Source organism: Balaenoptera musculus, chromosome 5 (genome assembly GCF_009873245.2).
Source record: "Balaenoptera musculus isolate JJ_BM4_2016_0621 chromosome 5, mBalMus1.pri.v3, whole genome shotgun sequence".
Classification (NCBI taxonomy): Eukaryota; Metazoa; Chordata; class Mammalia; order Artiodactyla; family Balaenopteridae; genus Balaenoptera; species Balaenoptera musculus.
The window spans coordinates 136096733-136113049 of NC_045789.1; the positions used below are offsets into that span (position 1 = coordinate 136096733).

The following is a 16317-nucleotide window of genomic DNA, read 5'->3' on the forward strand; positions in this document are numbered from 1 at the left end:
GACAGGGACCTGGCTGTTTCCCAGTCCTGAATCTGTGAACCAGCTGAACTGTAAACTTGTGAAAATTACTTCAATTCCCTGAGCCTCAGTTTCCCCCTCTGTAAAACAAAGATAATAATAGTCCCTCCCTTCTTGTGAGAATTAAATGAGATAGTGTGTGTAATACACAAGACCAAGAACATAGAAGGTGTTATGGGTTGAACTGTGTTCCCCCCAAAAGATATGTTGAAATCCTAATCCCCAGTACCTCAGTGACCTTATTTGGAAATAGTCTTTGCAGATGTAATTAGTAAAGATGAGGTCATATTGAGTAGGGTGGGCCCCTGCTCCAATATGATTGGCATCCTCATAAGAAGCGAGAGACAGAGGAAAGATGGCCATGTGACAACCAAAGCAGAGATTGGAGTAATGCATCTACAAGCCATGGAATGCCAAGGATGGCTGGAAAACAACAGAAGCTAGGGACTTCCCTGGTGGCGCAGTGGTTAAGAATCCACCTGCCAATGCAGGGCACACGGGTTTGAGCCCTGGTCTGGGAAGATCCCACATGCTGCGGAGCAACTAAGCCTGTGTGCCACAACTACTGATCCTGTGCTCTAGAGCCCACGAGCCACAACTACTGAGCCTGCATGCCACAACTACTGAAGCCCGCACGCCTAAGATAAGCCACCGCAATGAGAAGCCGGTGCACTGCAACGAAGAGTAGACCCCACTCACTGCAACTAGAGAAAGCCTGCATGCAGCAGTGAAGACCCAACGCAGCCAAAACAAAACAAAACAAAAAACAGAATCTAGAAGAGACAAGAAAGAACTCTTCCCTAGAGCCTTCAGAGGGACATAGCCCTGCTGACGCCTTGATTTCAGACTTCCAGCTTCTATTGCTATGAGACAACAAATTTCTGTTGCACTTTTTACAGCAGCGCTAGGAAATGGATACAGTAGGCACTGAACAAATGTCAGGTCAGTGTGCCTTCCTTCATTTTTGCTCTATCACGTTCTGTTATGTACATGTAGTCCCTGGAGAGACGGTGCAGTCCTCAAAGTGTCCACGTCTGATCCACATAGCACAGACCTGGTCTGAGAGTGCAGGAGGTGGGAGTCAAGCACATCAGTGCCCTCGTAAGGGCCCTGTGCCCTTAGCGCTTGGAAGACAAGGGCCGATTTCCTGTCGTCCTTGCCTGGCTGGGAACTGCCCCACACTGTGCACTGACAAGAATGGTGCGAGAACTGGTCTGGCCCAAGACGTGGAGGTAAATGGAGAGGATCTCGGTCTGCCCAGGCTTCCCAGTGGTGGGACCTGCTTTCCTGAAAGGCATTCCCTCTTATGCCTTCCCGGCCCCTCCTCCTATGGCAGCAGGGGAGCCCCTTCTGTTGGAGGAGAGGGGATGACTACCTTCCAGCTCACCTGCTCTGGGCTTTTAGATATCACCTGGATGGAGCATCCTCTCCTATAGAAGGCCTGGTGTCTGACAAGCTGCCGGTAGGCTATGCTCACAGTTTAATACCTTGATTAAAAATCACCTCCAAGCCCTTTGCATGTCAGTCGCCCAGATGCAGGGTCCTCTTGGGCGTAGAAGGGCAAACCAGTGCAGAGGAAGCCTCTGTTACTAATAATAACAAACCATCAGTGCTGAGGCCAGAAGGTCGGGAGGTGTGGTCAATGTCTAGCCTTCAGGCTCCAGCAGAGGGACGTCAGCCTTGCTTCCCACCCAGACTCACAAGGGGGAGGCGGTTTCCCCAGTCGCAGAAAGGGGCTTCATATCCTGGGCAATCAAGAGACTGGTGTTTGCTCCTGGAGGGTGCTCTGGTTGTTTCTATTTTCGAGGTTTGGAAGCCAGCTCAGAGAGAGGAAGTAACTTGCTCAAGGTTGCACAGCTGCCGAGCGGCAGCATTGGACTCCCACCCTGGTCGGCCGGACCTCAGAGCCCGAATGCAAGGTCATTTCTGGAGCAAATTTCATAGGGCAGAGCATGAGGGCTTTAGCTCAGCGGCTGGGGAGAGGGCACTGATTATTTGGGGAAGGCAATGAGTTAGCTGTGGACATGCTGCAGTGCGGGTCCCCACCAGCAAGGTGACAAGTGCAGGAGGCAAGTCTGGGGCCTCAGAGAAAGGTCAGGGTGAGGAGAGAGATATACGTGTCCCTCATCTCCATGTTAGTTCAAGCTGTGGAGCAGATGAAACTTCCCCAGGAGGCTGCTGAGTGATGGGGTGAAGCGGTGGAGTGAAGGGGGACAGAGGAAGAAGGGACCGGAGCTGGGGCCGGCGTTTACAGAGTGTTTCCTGTGCACCGGGCACTATTCTGACCCTCTACATGGATTCACGTATCCCCCTCACAACAACCCTCTCAGGTGGATACTATTATTATTATTTTTTAAATTAATTAATTAATTAATTAATTTTTATTTATTTATTTTGGCTGCACCGGGTCTTAGTTGCAGCGTGCGTGCGGGATCTAGTTCCCTGACCAGGGATCTAACCCAGGCCACCTGCATTGGGAGCTTGGAGTCTTATCCACTGGACCACCAGGGAAGTCCCAGGTGGATACTATTATTATTACAGCATTTTGCAGATGAGGAAACTGAGAGGCTAAATAGCTTACCCACGTCAGCAAGCTAATAAGTGGTGGAGCTCTGCTTCAACCCAGTGGGCTTAACCACCGTACTTACCCGACCTCTAGATTGGCCCGTCGCTGGCGCCACTGTTGAGTTCTCCGTGGATTGGGGTGAAGGGGTAGGAATGAGCAAAAAGCCAGCAGCCACCGGAACAAATTTGGAAGAATAATGGCAAGACCGCGCCTCTGATTTTGTTTGGCCTTGAACACAGCTAACAGCCAAGCAGGGCAGGCCTATTACCCCTCCGTCTTCTCATGGAAATGGAAGCCCTGTGAAGGTCAGTGGGCTCCTCAAGGTCATACTGTGAGGCCGTGTCAGAGGCTTGACCTCAACTCTCCAGATGCTGGAAGGGTATCTGGCATCCCCAAGAGGAATGCAGCGCCGCTGAGAGGAGGGGCGGTCGGTCAGGAGGGGCTGTAGGTCCAGCTGGCCGCCTTGAGTGACAACGTTCAAGCTGAGGTGAACGTTAGAATCCTAAAGGAGGGGATGGGTCCCAAGGGGAGTCAATGGGGAGCTTCTCTGGTCGGGGGATCATTCACTGAAAAGCTGGCTCGGGATGGACTCTCAGGGCACCGCGGGGCACAGGGCTACAGTCAAATCCCGGTGCTTGCCACACAGTAGCAGCACGGCCTGGGCAGCCCACCTAACCCCTCCAGAGCCCTCGGCGTCTCTAACTGCCCATAGGGGTAACCTCCCCACTGCTGGCTGATGTGCGGGATCAGTATGGCGTGAGTAAAGCAGCGGGCACACAGCTGGGGGCTCAGTAAATGGGCTGCTATTGTCAGTGTTGGACACAACTGAGGTTTGTACACATTCTTTGATTTTTAAGATCAGGCTTTATTTTCTAGAGCAACTTAAGCTTCATAGCAAAATGGAGCAGAAAGGACAGAAATTTCCCATATGCCTCCTACCCCTCCCTCCCTAGCCTCCCACTTGTATTAAAGTGTAGCTTCATTGAAATTTTGTTTCCAACGTTCACAGGAAAAAGAAAAAAAACAAAAAGGAGACTTTTGAAACCTTCCTGCCTAAGTCCCTTGCTGTGTAGAAGGGGAAACTGAGGCCCAGAGAGGGAGATTACATACCCAAGGTCACAGAGCCAAGGAGGCCTGACCCCTGCTTTCTATCAGTCAGTGTGGGTTGCACAGCAACACCAAGCATCCTGGACTCAGCCTCGTCCTGCTGTTCACCACGCGTACATGGGGTTACAAAACTACTGCCCCAGCTGGCATCCACCGAAATCCTTGCTGGAATCCAGAACATCAAAGTCAGAGGGCACTGGAAGTTGTCACATTCCCCCTCTCATTGCCTTGTCCTCGTGCAGGGGTTAAAGAGCCGAGACAGGTGGTTCTCAGACTGGAGAAATGAACGATCACAGACATACACAGAGGCCAAGATGGTTTCTCTTTACAAAATCCTGAAGTGGGCCTCCAGAGCGCAGGCTCAGTAGTTGTGGTGCACGGGCTTAGTTGCTCCGCGGCATGTGGGATCTTCCCGGACCAGGGCTCCAACCCATGTCCCCTGCATTGGCAGGCGGATTCTCAACCACTGCGCCACCAGGGAAGTCTGAACCCACACTCTTTAGTGTACCACCCTGCCTTTGACATTCGTTAAAGTTTTGGAAGCTCGTGGCTCTCTCTGGAGCCCATGAGCCGCAACTACTGAGCCCGCATGCCACAACTACTGAAGCCCGTGCACCTAGAGCCCGTGCTCCGCAACAAGAGAAGCCACCTCAGTGAGAAGCCCACGCACCACAACGAAGAGTAGCCCCTGCTCGCCGCAACTAGAGAAAGCCCGCGTGCAGCAATGAAGACCCAATGCAGCCAAAAATAAAGTATAAATAAATTAATTAATTAAAGAAAAAGAGTGTGGGTTCATGCTTGAGAACCCAGTTCCCGACGGCTCCCATGAACACAGGGTTGTTTTCTCACGTGTATCTACTTGGACTACATTACAGATGACCTTTCAGTCACTCATCTACAAACTCGCAGGCCCTGTGGTGGGTCGGTGAACACCATGGACAAGATGACTGCTCTCCTGGGATTCAGGTCCCCGGTGCAAGGGAGGCTGCGCTTAAAGAGTAAACAAACATACAACCAAGATAATTTCAGATACTGGTAGAGCTATGGATAAAAACCAAAACTAAAACGGGATGGGGCATCATGACTGGGAAGGCTGGCTACTTTAAAGTGGGGATCACGGAAGGTGTCTCTTAGCAGGTGACGTTGTAGCTGAGCCTTGAACAAGGAGGAGCCAGCTATGAAACATCTGGGGAGAGAGGTTCTGTGAAGAGAAATCAGCAAGTGCAAAAGCCCTGAGGCTGGAGTCAGCCAAGCCTTCTAGGACTTTCATCAAAACAATAATCTGGGACTTTCCTGGTGTCCGCAGTGGTTAAGAATCCACCTGCCAATGCAGGGGACACGGGTTCGAGCCTGGTCCAGGAAGATCCCACATGCCGCGGAGCAACTAAGCCTGTGCGCCACAACTGCTGAGCCTGCGCTCTAGAGCCCGTGAGCCACGACTACTGAGCCCGTGCGCCACAACTACTGAAGCCCGCGTGCCTAGAGCCCGTGCTCTGCAACAAGAGAAGCCATCGCAATAAGAAACCCGCGCGCCGCAGCCAGAGAAGAGTAGCCTCTGCTCACCGCAATTAGAGAAAGTCCACACGCAGCAACAAAGACCCAACGCAGCCATAAATAAATAAATAAATAAATAAATGGGAAAAAACCAAAACACCAAATAATCTGAAGGCAAGGGGGCTGGATTTTTTGTTTGTTTGCTTTTGTTTTGTTTTGGCCGCACCACAGGGATTGAACTTGGGCCCTCAGCAGTGAGAGCACAGAGTCCTAACCATTGGAGCGCCAGGGAATTCCCAAGGGGGCTGTTTTGTTAAGGAAACAAAGTAAACAAGATATTTTCATTTTCTAACCTGTAATCTTCCCCCACCACCTCAAAATCATACTAATACTAGTTAATTCCTACTCAGTTTAAATACCTCTTCCTCCAAGAAGCCTTCTGGTCCCACTAGTTCGTGGTTTATAAAAACTGGTCTGTGGCAAAATGAGAAAAATGTCAGAAAACCCGTGTGTGTGTGTGTGTGTGTGTGTGTGTGTGTGTGGCTAAAAAGTTGCCAACCGTGTTACCTTTCTCTGAGAATATCTGAGATATATTGTTACTACAATCATCCCTCCGTTCAGCCGGGATTGGTTTCAGGACCCTTTCGCTACCAAAATTGGAGGATACTCAAGTCCCTTACATAAAATGGCACAGTATTTGCATATAACCTATGCACATTCCCCTCCTTCATACTTTAAATCATCTCTAGATTATTTATAACACCTAATGCAATGTAAATAGTTATAAATACAATGTAAATGTTATGTAAATAGTTGTGGCGAAGTCAAAATTTGCTTTTTGGAACTTCCCGGAATTTTTTTCTCAAGTATTTTTGATCCATGGTTGTTTGAGTCCACGGATGCAGACCCATGGGTACAGAGGGCTGACTGTATTTTTATTTTTTACTGTTAATAAGTCCTTTTCACTAAATGATGAGTGTAGATGACGACAAAGTTAACGCGGCAAAAATTAAAAGTTGACCACTCTTTGCAAATCCCCTATATGGGGGGGGGGTGTGGAATTTCGCTGGTTGGTCTGTGAATCCCAGGTCTGAGGGCACCTGGGAACTACACTCCGAAGCTCCATTACTTGCCCCTTCTTTGCACCCAGGTCACTCTGGATTTCCCACACCCTTTCATCCTCTCCCTCTTTTCAGAGTTTGATCTCCAAGAGGGCAGGGCCACCCCTGCCTGGCGTCCAGCAAGGCCCAGAACAGGTGCTCAGAAGACATTGATTGAATGCACTGTGATTCATGATGAGACACATTCAGCTGAGATGAACCTCACAGAGTAAAATTGGGAGCAAACTGATGAAGGCAGAGAGCTGTGTAAAGGAGAAAACCCCAGACCTCATAGCCAGGAGCCTGGGTTCAAATCCTGCAAGGGGCAGTGTGGTCTGGGGAAGTCAGAAGACCTCACCTCTTCCGGAGCAGGAAAGCTTAGGTGAAATTATTTACTTTCTCTGAGCCTCGGGTTTCTCTCCTGTGAGATGGGGGTGATAATGCCTTGACCCTGGATTCTTCTTAAGAACAAAACACAGGTGTACAGAAAAGCACTTTGTAGATAGTGTGCAAACAGTTCGTGGTCCATCCCTCCAGCACCCACCCAGGCCGTAGTATCCAGTTTGCCCCTTCTCAGCCTGTACGTCAGCTTCTCCTGCGCCGGGGAGCTGGTGCGGGAACCTTGCTTCGCAAGTTCTGAAAGGAAAGCTCAGTGCCTGGCACGTAGTAGGTACTCAACAAATAAATCAATGAAGAATGACCCCCAGGCAGGTCACGCTCCCTCTTAAGTAAATAGGCAATCTCCAAGGCTCCTTTCTCTCTGGTGCCTGTGATACTTATTTGCCTTTTTAAGGACAGACCTACGAATCACATTTAGGAAAAGTGGGTGGGTGTGAAGAGACTTTGATTAAAAGGTTAGTGCACATTTTTGGTTCCCACTTCCGAATCTTCCAGAATTTATTTTTGCCTACTTAATAAAAAGAGCCATGTCACATTTCTTTAGCTTGTCTTCTGGGTTAAAAAAAAAATTTTTTTTTAAGCCTGTATTTTAAACCGCCCACTCCAGCCATCCCAGGACGCGGCGAGGAGGGGGCCGCAGACAGGTGGAGCGTGTGGCCGGGAAGGCGGGGACCGAGGCGGCCCGGAGGCGGGTAGGGGCAGCGGCGGAGTTCAGGAGCCCCACTCGCCCCTCCGCAGGGGGCGTCTCCGCTCCTACGCCCCGCACACAGGGTGGGCTCCCGCCTCTAGTCCTCCAACCTCCCGGCGACTCCCAGAACCCACCGACAGCGGCAGGCCACCTCCAGGCTCCAGGCCCCTCCGCTCGCCCGCCCGCCCGCGCCGAGAAGCCCAGCGCCGGCCGGAGGGGCGGGGCCGGGGCGGGGCGGTGGCGCTGATGTAATCCCGGCTCCTGGGGCGGAAGGATATGGAGCGCGCCCCGTTGGCTGGGCGCTGAGGGCCAGTTGCCGGGTAAACGGAGCGGAGCGGCCCGCGGTGCGCCGCCTCCTGCCCTCCGCCGAGTGGCGCCGGAGCCGCCGCCGCTTTACGTAAGGCGCAGGCTAGGGCTGCCCGGCACTCGGCAGCCGCTCGGAGCCCTCGGAGCGAGGAGGCGCCCCCGCCAGCCGCCGCGACGCCCGGCCGCTCGGCAGGTACCGCGGGTGGGCTGGGGGGGCTGGGCGGGCTGAGCGGGCCGCGGCCCCTCGGGCGGCTGGGGCGGGCCGCCACCGCGGCCGAGGGTCTCCAGGACCGGGCTGAGGGAGGCCGGGCCGCCCCGCCGGGCCGCGGGCCTCCGCGAGGCCCCCGGCCGGGCTCCGGGCGTGCGTGGGCTGCCGGCCCGGGGACCCCGGGCCTGGGGAGCCAGGAGCCGGGCGCCGGCGCACGGGGCGGACGATGAGTCCGCACAATGGGCGGGTGTCGCCGCGCTGGGAGCGGTTCTCTGGGGGGAGGCGCGGCGAGGCGGGGAGCGAACGTGCGGCCGGGGTGCGGCGCCCAGAGTGCGGCGGCCGCGGGACACCCAGAGCGGCCGGCCGGCCGGCGGGTGGGCGCTCGCGGCGCTGCCCTCGCCCAGCTGCGTTCCTCCGCCCCCTCCCCTCCTGCATTGTCCTTTAGGGGCCCGGGAAGGGAAGCCGCCGGCGGGGGAGGGGCGGGGGAGGGGCGGGGCGGGGCGGCGCGGACGGACGGGCGCGCGGGCCTGTGGCGCTGCGCGCGCGGGGCGGGCCCTGCCGGCGGGGCGGGCCCTGAGGCGCAAGGTTCGGCGAAGGTTACGGCCGCCCGCGGGAGGGACGGGCCCGCAAAGTCACCCGCGGCCGCAGCGCGGGAGGGCCTCAGCCGGCTCGGGCCGGCTCCAAGCACACGCGTCCCCGGCAGCCCCTCGGAGCTCTCCGCCCCTCCGCGTCCGAGGAACTGCTGGTCGCGAGGGAAATGCCTGCAGCCCCAGGATTTAGCGGGCGGTGCGCAGTTGAACGGGCCTGCCCAACTGCTGGTGGCGGACCCCCCCAAATCCTGGCAGAAGCGGTTTTGATTTCACTTTCGCCACCTTTCACTTTTTGCCCTCCATAGACAAGCAATGGAGACCTCACCTAGTACAAAGTGCAGGAGATTAAGCGGGTGGGGGGACATGTGGTTCTTTGGAATGGTTTAACTAAATGTGGTTTCTGCTAATAAATATCTGGGTTGGATTCTTGGATATCTAGGTCGGCTACTTCGGCCAGGTTCCTAAGATTGAGCTTTACATGTCTGGGTCTTTGCTTGTTTAAAAAAAACAGTGGTAGGAGATTGGTGAAGAGATCGGGGCAAGCAGTTTTGATAATAGGTGATGCCGTGGATAAAACTAACTATACAATCAAATCCCTAATCCCTAAGGTTGGTTTCTCCTGTGCAGTAAGACCGGGGCCAGAGCACCTTGACCATTTCATAGACTTCGAATCCGACGTGGCGGTGGTCGGGGGAGTGGGGGGGGGGGGAATCTGTCACTTTGCAGCCTGAAGGTCAAATATTCTCTCATCGGTTATTTCGGATTGATCCACTCATAAATGGTTCCCAGGATCTTTATGACATTTCTTTGTGACAAAAATTATTTCTGAAATCGTGCCTTTGCATACCTGTAGGTAAGCGTCTTGCAATGTTCTATATTCAGTTGCTGTACTTGATAAATAATGAATTTTTAATAATTCAAAAAATATTTACTGCTTCAGTTTGGGCACACATATTACGGTTTTTACATAAGCCTGTGTCATCAATGAAATGCCAGTTTGGCCACTGAAACATTGAAGGAAGGAGAGAATATGACTCTTAAATATTTAATTTTGTAGAAAGTAGAATTAGAGGTACAAATGTTTTGTTTTTAAAGAAAAGTACCAGTCTTTACCATGGCATCAATATAAGGCAAATCTGTAACTGTTTTAAGGGTCATTAGCTTATTTGTTACATGTTGCAAACATTTAAGAAAATTAAATGGATTTTTAGCACTTCTTTAATGATACCATAGATCACTCTGTGCTTTATTTTATAGTAGCACTTTTCAAAAGCAGTAGGGTTGTTTTTATTTTGCATTGTGTGGAAAGTAGTGAGCCTGGGTGGTTCTCCCTGTTTCAGCAGCGTTTGACTTGGAGCAGTTCATGGCCTCTGGGCCAGTTTTCTCGTCTCTAAAATGGGAAGAGTGATGGTAACTGTCTCGTGGGATGGTTGGAATGATCAAGTGAGGGGAGATGTGAAATTGTTACGCCAACATTCAGTCCCTTTGAAAATATTAGGTAGTGCTAGTGTGTCAAAGCTTCAGATTCCTCTCTTGGCTTAAAGCTTTTTTAGGCTCCTCCCCATCCCTTCCTATCTGCACTTTGCCTGGCTGTCAGGTCATCTTTCCTAAATCCAGATTGGATCCTGTCAGTCTCTGGCTCAGAAGGCTTCTAAGGACTGACCGACCGCCTGTTGTTTGGAGGCCAGGATCCAGACTCAGCAGCATCACATTCAAGGCCCCTCACAGTCTGGCCCTGGTCATCTCTGAACTGTACCTGTCTTCTTGGTTCCCTTTCCACACTGTCCTGCCAAATGAGACTACTCTTGGTTCTCTGAACAGGCCAGGCTGCTTCATCCCTTCTTATATCTTCTTCTCTGGCTGGAATACCCCATCTCACTTCCACCCACTCCACTTTTTAAAAGTCCACATCTGATTTTATGTCCTCTCTGGAGCCCTTTGGAAATCCTGTCAAAGTGAATTATTCATTTCTGCAGTCATAATCTTCTATTTTTACTTTCGTTATTGCCTATATCACGTGTTGTGTATGTAATACTCTGGCTGTGGTGACCATGTGATTATTTTATCCCCAACACCTTGCTCAAGGGTTTAACCATGAAAATGTTCAGATGTTTGCTAAATAAAGTCAAAGTCTGTAATCCACCTTATGGAGGACATTATTATTATTATAAACGGTTTTAATAACAGTACCAACCACAGCACTGGGAATGAGGTTTTATTATATTGAAGATGGGTAATACTTAGCATATTTCTTTTCAATTATTTTTAATCTCTCACAAAATACCAAGTGGTATTTTTACACAAAATACAAACAACCACCTCTCCCATGTGTGTGGAAACTTTCAGGGTCCATGAACCAGCAATGCTGACTGAAGTCACTGCACCCTGTCTCTTGGGAGAGGGGATCAGAGCATACGTTTTAAAATATTCCTTACCTTTAAAATGTAATTGCACTCTCAGCAGATTACACGCTTTTTGTTTGAAACTTTTTTGGAGATTTATTATACTCAAAAAGTAAACTGCTTTTGAGGGCGCTTATTTTAAGTGCATTAGACCTGGATTCGAGAGACTCAGGTTTGTGTGTTGGCTCATCTCCTCACCCCTGGGTCACCATGGGCAAGTCGGTGAAATCTCTCTGGAACTTCAGATTCTTTATTTTGTGAAATGAGAACAGTCTTGTCTGTACTATTTTTGCTTTGCGGTGTCACTTAGAGTGGCTATTCTTTGTGTACTGCATGCCCTTGTTCAGATAAAGGTAATAAGATGATACTACTTCACAGCACATTCGTCTTCCTTGTCACTCAGGCTGGAAACTTTTTGAGGCTTCCTTTTCTTGACCAGATTTTTACCAGGTCTGCCTCCATGTGTCTTTTCAGTCAACCTTTTTGTTTTTCTCCACAGTTCCCCTGCCCCTGCCCTCCCTGGCTCTTGTCGGTTCTTATGGGGGTTGTTCCTGTAGGCCTGCTGACTGGCCTCCCTGTATCTAGTCTCTCTAGTCCTCCTGTGTTCTGTTCCCAGAATTATTCAATATGTAAATCAAATCGTATCATGCCCTGCCCCCCAGGTATGTACCAGCGGTTCTTGACATTTCCCCCTAATCCGTCACGCCTGGGGTTATGACCTAGTGCTGTCCGTAGGCTTACTCCTACAAAGATTCTCACCTCGGCGGCATCACCCCCTGGCCGGTTGAGAATTAGTGTTAAGGGGTTAGGAAAGCATTCTAAGACCTGTGCCATCTGGCCTCATTCTGACTTTTAGCTTCATATTTTACTGCATCTCTCTTGTTACGTGGTATTTCAGCACTAGACCTCTGGCCACGTTCATGGTTGTTGGTCTGACTTCTTTACTCTTGAATGTCCTTTCTGCTTTTTTCTTCTTATCAAAATCCTTAATACTGAATGAAGGCTTGGCTTAAATGCTTCTACTTCTATGAAAGAAGCTTCCCCTGATTTTCAGAATTAACTCTTCATTATTCTCCTACACAGGGCTTGATGATACTTCCACTCAGCTATTTTTTCTTTTTGACTTTTTAGTTTATTCTTTACATGGATTACAGACTCGTTAAGGGAAGAGAGGAAAATCTTATCCATTGCTGATTCCCTCTAGTGTGTAATGTAGTCTTTCACATAGTACTTGTTGATTTAAATCCTTGATTGAGTTAACTCAATCACTCTGCATTCTCTGAATTTAGCAGAGGGGGAGTGGGGTTGGAATGGCTTTATGTGAGAGCTTCATGAATCCACACGACATACTCAGAACAGGGCCCAGTACGTAATAAGTGCCCAGTAAGTGGCAGCTTTTAGCTGTTAGTTGGAGCAGGTGTAGTGGTTGGGTATGTTGATTTTTTTTTTTTTAAACATCTTTATGGAGTATAATTGCTTTACAATGGGTGTGTTCGTTTCTGCTTTATAACAAAGTGAATCAGCTATACATATATTCTCATATTTTCTACCTCTTGCGTTTCCCTCCCACCCTCCCTATCCCACCCCTCTAGGTGGTCACAAAGCACTGAGCTGATCTCCCTATCCTATGTGGCTACTTCCCACTAGCTATCTGTTTTACATTTGGTAGTGTATATATGTCCATGTCACTCTCACTTCGTCCCAGCTTACCCTTCCCCCTCCCCATGTCCTCAAGTTCATTCTCTACGTCTGCGTCTTTATTCCTGTCCTGCCCCTAGGTTCTTCAGCCCCTTTTTTTTTTTTTTTTTTAGATTCCATATATATGTGTTAGCAGGGTATGTTGATTGATTGTATATGCTGGTTACTGTAACAGTGTTCACAGATTTATTTCTGGCTTCTGTGTAAAGGAAAAAAAATCATCTGGTCTCTCCATCTTCACTCTTTCGTTAGTTTTGGGAATTAGCAGAAAAGGGAGTATTTGGTTGGAGGGAGCTTTTGCATAAGCAGATTCATGATGGTGGTCCTAAATTATTCTGAAGAAGGGAAACCTTTCTGTAAGTGAGCCAGGTTTTTTGCAGTGGCTTAAGAAAGTGGAAAATGGATTGTCAGTTGTTATACTATACATTATTTTTCTGTAAAGCACATGCTTTCGTTTTAATCTTACATCTTGTAATTATATATTAAGCAGTAGAATCTTCTTATTTAGTGTTTGGAATGACTGTTGAAATTTTGTTTTTGAAGTCATCTCCAAAGCTTTTTCTTGCCACTAGGCTTTCTCCGTAGTTCTCTATCTTTTCCTTTGTCTGCTCAGCAGTCTTGCCCTGTGGCTAGACAGGGAGAAACTAGGGGAGGAAAACAGCTATCATTTTGAAACTTTTAATTAAATATTTAGGTACTGTTTTTAAGTTTATATGTGTTACTGATGGACAGGTTGTATCCAGAAACCTTAAAAAGTGGTATCTCTGGTTGTAACATAATATGGAATTCGCTACTTGCAGCAACATAAGAATATGTATTAATTGCTGTTTAACTTATGTTGACTATATTGATGATTATGAGCTTTTAAAAAATCATTGGAAATATTATATTCCTATTATTAGGAATTATTATATTCCTAATAAATCTCTCTTAAACCCTGCCCCAAAGAATTGGGGATGATAGGCCTATCCCAGTGGATGAATTAGTATCAATTAGAAATCAGAGCAGTAGGACAGTTAGAAGATTAATGATTGCAAAAATGCTTGAGAATGTGTTGCTTTGTGTGTGTGTTCCTAGCTAGAGTGATGAAGGAATGTGAGCTCTGTGAATGCAGGTTGTGTGTGTGTGTACACGTCTGTACATGTATGTGGTTCTCTGGTGACGGGAAGCGAGCCTAGGCACCGTGTGTCTGTAGTCTTTATGGTGCCTGGCGCAGGGAGTGGTCACTCAGCACACACTGATGTCAAATGAGTCAGTCACACATGGAGATAAATAAGTGTAAAGAAATGGGCCTCAGCACGTTTTCAAATTTCTTTTTTGGTAATGTGGTTGTTACCTCAATAACAGGAGGAGTTAGAAAGTGGGGAGGGATTTATTTTCCCTTTCAGCCAGGAGTTTGTTTCTAGCTCAATTACGTTTTCCAGAGTACCTGTGGAATCTTAATAGCCAGTACATAACTATTTCAAAATTGTTTACCCAGTTTGGGGATTTATTCGAGCTCTTTACTTCTTTTCTTCAGTAACTAGCTTTTTCTTGGGTGTCTGATTAACATCTAGCTCCTTGTTAGCAGCTTCCCTGAAGATTTTAATGGTGAGAAAGTTGAAAAAAATTTTTTTATCGAAGTATAATTGACTTACAATATTATATGAGTTTTGCTACACAACATAGTGATTCAGTTATTTTTATGCATTACAAAATGATCACCACGAAAAAGCTGAAATTGAATAGACACATTTTTGGTCCTTTTTTTGGTTGTTGTTGTTTTTGCCACTGCTTCCTTTGATTACCACCATAGATAATTATTACTGATTGTATTGTTAATAGTTTTTTGCTGGTGCCATCGAAGCAGTTTCTTGTTTTTATAAGATGTAAAGCTTAATTTAAAACTATCAAAATATATTTTGTATGATTTACCAAAACATTGTTTTGAATATAAGTAACTTTTATAAAGTCTATTTATTTTTTAAAAAGTCCATGTTAAATCTAAAAAAGCAGTAAGTTTTAAGATGAATATTAAGTCTTCTCTTTCACTCCCCTTCCCATCCTGTACTCATTTTGAAAAATCACTGATAAGCTTCTCGGATGTCATAGAAAAAAAATTATGCCTGTACTTCTAAAAAATGGAGTCACGGTAGAGAGTGTTCTTCGTTTAAATAAACACTAAACTTTGTATCTTGGAGCGCTTTCCATATCAGCATGTATAGACCTACCTCGTGTACAGATCTACTTCACTGTGTTTTTTTTTTAATGTGCCCAGTATTCTGTGGTATGAATGCACTAGAATTTATTTGATTAGTTGATGGAGTGGGTGTCCATGTTGTTATTGTAACAAAGTAAACATTTTTTTTAAAAATTTTATTTATTTATTTATTTATGGCTGTGTTGGATCTTCGTTTCTGTGCGAGGGCTTTCTCCAGTTGTGGCAAGCGGGGGCCACTCTTCATCGCGGTGCGCGGGCCTCTCACTATCGCGGCCTCTCTTGTCGCGGAGCACAGGCTCCAGACGCGCAGGCTCAGTAATTGTGGCTCACGGGCCCAGTCGCTCCGCGGCACGTGGGATCCTCCCAGACCAGGGCTCGAACCCGTGTCCCCTGCATTGGCAGGCAGACTCTCAACCACTGCGCCACCAGGGAAGCCCAGCATTTTTATACATAATGTTTTGGTGAACTTTTGTGAGAAACCTCCTTAACCTAGGCAGCCTAAAACAAAACAAAACAAAAACTGATGAACAGATTTCTAACTTCTCTAAATTATCATTGATCATATGGAAAATTTTCTTGGCAGCTTTATTAGTTTTTATAATTTTAGACATTAGGCTGGGTATTTTCTTTTCTGAAGTAGTCCTGCGGGTATTTAGGGTTATTTGGGGCGTTATTTAGTTTAAAAGTGGTCAGTTTGTGGTGAAGGGGAAAGGTAAGGGGTTCTTAGAAGTAGCTATTAGAACACGGGTAAGGAGGAGAATGAGCTCACACTTGTTAAAGCACTTCCTACATGTGAGGCCTTTTGTTAGGGACCTTAGGTAAACTGTTTCCTTTAATCCTTCTGACAGCTCTTGAGAGAGGAGGTATTATCTCCATTTTACAGATGATGAAGCTGCAGCTCAGAGGTCTCAAGAAACTTCCCTAAGGTTACACGTAGTACATGGCAGAGCAGGAGCCCCAGCTTCTATCTTTGCAACTTCCACTGCCCGGCTCTTCCTAGAGATTCATTGGTTCACACGGTGCTTGTCTGCTCACAGTGTCCTATGCCTAGATGCCAAGATGGTTAGGCATGCCGGAGACTTACACGGGGAGGGAGGGAGCAGGAGTGCTGGGAAGAGCCATCGGCTTCCCTTCCGTGCAGGTGTGATCCTCTGGGAGGAGAGATGGGGGAGGGCAGGCCAGAGCAGCCTCAGGCCAGGGCAGTTTGGAGACAGTCTTGGCCAGGCTGCTGGCTGCTCGGCAGGTCAGGTCTATACCCCCTGCTGGTCAGCATCGCTGGGAGCAGCCTGAAGGACACGTGGCCTGATGTCTTTGCCGTGGTGACCGTGTAGCAACTGGAGGCTCTCAGTCAGCTGGGCTCCCCACGGCAGGCTGTCTCGAGGGGCTGCCTGTGGCCACCACACCATTCAGTGCTGGGGCGGGTTGGGGGGAAGCAAGCAGATGGGTACACGGATCAAGTGCAAATGCGTGCTAAGAGGGAAAATGAAGTAGGCCAGAGGGATGTTGTGTGTTTAGGGTGGGCAGGAAAGGGCTCTCTGGTA

The 16317-nt window shown here is 48.4% G+C and overlaps 1 protein-coding gene across 8 annotated transcripts in view; it reads left to right on the forward strand.

The window, feature by feature from the left end:
• The first annotated feature begins 7706 nt into the window (after positions 1 to 7706).
• KIAA0232 (KIAA0232 ortholog) overlaps positions 7707 to 16317 on the forward strand; it is an 89303-nt gene continuing 80692 nt past the window's right edge. For 4 of the 8 annotated variants that reach the window (XM_036853089.1, XM_036853090.1, XM_036853091.1 and 1 more), the window contains exon 1: positions 7711 to 7871. The gene's annotated coding sequence lies outside the window, so the exon portion shown is untranslated. Of the gene's footprint in view, positions 7872 to 16317 lie in introns of all 8 variants that reach the window. The other 4 variants (XR_005019996.1, XM_036853092.1, XM_036853093.1 and 1 more) reach the window with 2 other exon arrangements.